The following is a 3,848-nucleotide window of genomic DNA, read 5'->3' on the forward strand; positions in this document are numbered from 1 at the left end:
ACCTTATCCCAATTTGTGGTGGACTGCATCAAGCGCTGTGGATGAAAATTTTTTAATAGAGATGTGAGCATGGCTAACTTGTCTTGGGTGGACGAATTTTATGCCAATTTTCACACACCCACCCTTGACTCGGTTTTTGTGCGTAAAAAATAAGTCCCAATAACTGAAGCCGCTATTCAGCAAGTGCTTAGACTTCCACCAAGTCCAAGTCCAACAGGAAGGGATTCCTTTCAACAAGCAGTATTTGACCTCAAGATCTTTGTTTTTGATTGGGATACCTTATTGATGCCATTGCACAGTCCGAAAGTAACTGAATTTATGGGACATGCAAGTATAATCCCAAATGCATCTCGGTGAATGACTATGGAGGCTAGGGTATAGCAACAGATAATGTCTAATTATGTAATGCCAAGCACCCATGATTCTACCATCACTGTAGACATGACCGTCCTTGTTTGGTGTATCTTGAAGGAGAAACCTCTGAATCTCCCAAGACTTATCAGACAAGTTATGGGTTGGATCCAAACGGTTGGTAACCTCCCATTTTTCACTTTAGTTACACAATTGGCATCTGCAACTGGGGTTCCATATGTGGCTGATGATGAGGAACTACACTTGCCTAAAGGCAAGGAGATTGTCCCGCAGGAAATTGGTTCAAACCTCAGGTTGCAACCAAAGGCAAGGGCAAGAAACCGCATTCAGATTCCACAAGCCCATCAGCACCACCATCAACACCATCATTTGCACCTCAACAATCTATCCACCAACTGATGATTGAGCTCATCTAGAAGGTCAACCGACAAACCCAGAAGATCGAGCAAAATGAGCATCGGAACAAGCGACGCTATGAATATTTGAAGAAGGTCATCAGTTGTAGCAACCCACCTCTGAAAGAACCCAACACACTAGAGACCACCTCAGATCATGGCAGATAAGGCGATTAGGCGGTGGACATGGAAGCGCCCCAATCACACCAGCCTAAGAACACTGGAGGTGGAGATCTAGAGCCCCTTGCTTATCACTGACGGCACGGAGCACCGTGTCAATGTTTAAGTGTGAGAAGGTCGGTGACCGACTTTTATAGGTGACAATTCTTTCTCCAACACCTAAACTTTGATTTCTTATGATAGTTATAATATTTTGTACTTTTTAGTTATTTGTTAGCATTTGAGTAGACGGAACTTATCTCTAGTACTTTTGTATTATAGTTGCTTTGTACATATCTTTAGTTATTTGTTAGTCTTATTTTGATTCCTAGTCCTTTTTTTGGATGGTTTGTATATATTTGATCTTTTTATTTTAGGCCACTTGGTTAGATTAATGATTTTTTTCAAGAAAATTATTTTAGGGCATTCCGCTAATTTGAGTAAACTTTTTACCAAAGTTGTTTGAAGAAAAAAAATTTTGGAATATAGTATGGAGCTAGAACACATGGACCTAGTGAGATTTGAGCCTAAATATTTGGTTGCATCTTTTCAACCAATATTTCTATTATGTATGTTTTATTCTTTCTAAAATTGTAATCTTTGACTTGTTTAATTCTATATGTCCATTATTTTGTGTATGTATTCATTTATATAATTGAGGCTGTTGTTTTATTTAGCTTATTTACCCAAATAGCCTACCTTTTATCCATCTTTGTTAACCAATTTTGAGTATGTTTAATCTCTTTTTGTTCTTTATTTTAGTACATCACTAACTATAAGCAAAAAAATAATAAATGTCCTTAATTTGGATCTTTGATTAGCTTAGACTAGTGAAAGTGTACATTATCTATGTGTGAAAAAAATTTAGAAATATTGGTAGAAAGAAAAGAAAAGAATATTTTGAATTTTATTGAAAATCTAGAAAATTTAGGACATATTCATGCATTCAATATTTAAACCATATACATTAGTTTCATGTGTATATATTATGTTATATGAACAAAATAAAATAAAATAAGAGGAAAAAAAAAGAAGAGAAAAAGAAAAAGAAAACAATAAAAAGGGGACAAATGTTAATCCCATAGAAAAGTAATAAGAATAATACATATGGGATGTGAATTGAAAAGGATGCATGAGTATGTGAAAAAGTGAATAATGGGTAGTAGGGTTTGCATTATAATTGAATAGGTTGTCATAAGTTAGGTGAAAAGTTTAAGTTAATTAATCAAAGATTCAAATTCCAGTCCACTTAGCCAAATACAATCTTACCTTGACCCTAGCCCCATTACAACCCTTGAAAAGACCTCATGATATTTGTATACATACATTGAATAATTGTTGATTGTTAGAAGAAGAACAAGGTTTAAAAAACAAGATTAGAAGAGAATTGAGAGAATCAACCCTCAAACACTAGAGAGATTAGGGAGTAAACACTTCTAGTGAGAGTTTGATCACCCAACTCTATGTTTTCTACTTTCATGAGATTTCATCTTGCAAGTTTGCTTACATTTTATTTTGAAACCCAAATTAGTGGGATTGTGTTGATCACTATACTATTTTGGACCTATGTGCTTGTATATATTTTTAGAGATTGATTTATTTATAACCAAGTAGATAGAAGCATCTAGCATTAGGTATATTAGTTGCATTCATGTAAATAGGTTGTATTCTATAAGTCTTACCATTCCCTCTATTCTTTTGGACTTCTGATATTTAGCATGAGGACATGCTAATGTTTAAGTGTGGAGAGGTTGATAAACCACAATTTTATGGCTTATTTTGGATTGTAATGAGTGGATTTTGTCAACTTATTTTGCACTTATTCACCAAATTGCATGCTTTTATGATTTCTTCCTAAATTGTGGTTAAGAGTTAAAAGCATATTTTTTAGGCCTCAAAAATATCAAATTTTTATCCACTTCTATTACCATTCAATGCCGTGATGCGTTTGTTGACTGATTTCAGGTTCAATAGGACAAGGATGACTTGGAAAATGAAATGGAGGCATGCAAAAGTGGAAGAATCATAAAAAAAATGAAGAATTGAGGATTTGGCACTTGTGCGTACACATGACCCATGCATACGCATCTCTCGCAAATAACTCAACTTGCGCGTATGCATGAGCCATGCGTACGCATGACATGAAACACGTGCATCACTTAAAAATACATGTGTCAGCGATTTCTGAACCATTTTTTGGGCCCAATTCAGCTCAATTTTCAAGGAAGGAAGGCCTAAACTGAATGGGACATGGAGAAACTCAGGCATTCACACATTCACATAGTTTTTAGCTAGTTTTTTTCTTAGTTTTCTAGAGAGAGAAACTCTCCCTTATCTCTAGGTTTTAGTGTTCCTTGATAACATTTTGTTTTAATTTCTGGATTGGAACTTGTTTAATTTCAGTTTTGTTTCTTTAATTGTAGCTTCTCTAGTTTTAATTTCACTTAGAAACTTTGTTGGTTATATCCTCTTAGTTTGGTAGTTTGTGGATCTTGTTAATTTTAAATTCCCATTAATGCATTGATATTTTCATGTTTTACATGTCTTATTTGAATTGCTAGTGTTGATAATTGGTAGTGGATATATTTAATTTTGCTTGATTTTTTCAATTACATGATGTTAATTTTTATTACTCACCAAATATTTGATAGAATGTTTATTTTGATTATGGCGTAGATTTTCATTCTTTGTTTGGGGGTTGAGTAATCAAAGACCCTTCAGCTGTTAATGTCCAATATTAATTAGTAATTTAGAGTCGTTAGTTGGTTTGATTTTCACTAACGATAGTCTTTCGATAAGTTATCATTCTCTTAAAAGCCAGTCTTCGATTTCACTAAAACCTATATTCCAATTGTGAAGCATACATCTATAAGAGTATTGTTAACAACAACATAGGAAATGATTGGAACATTCAACAATTGA

This window comes from Arachis duranensis, chromosome 2 (genome assembly GCF_000817695.3).
Source record: "Arachis duranensis cultivar V14167 chromosome 2, aradu.V14167.gnm2.J7QH, whole genome shotgun sequence".
Classification (NCBI taxonomy): Eukaryota; Viridiplantae; Streptophyta; class Magnoliopsida; order Fabales; family Fabaceae; genus Arachis; species Arachis duranensis.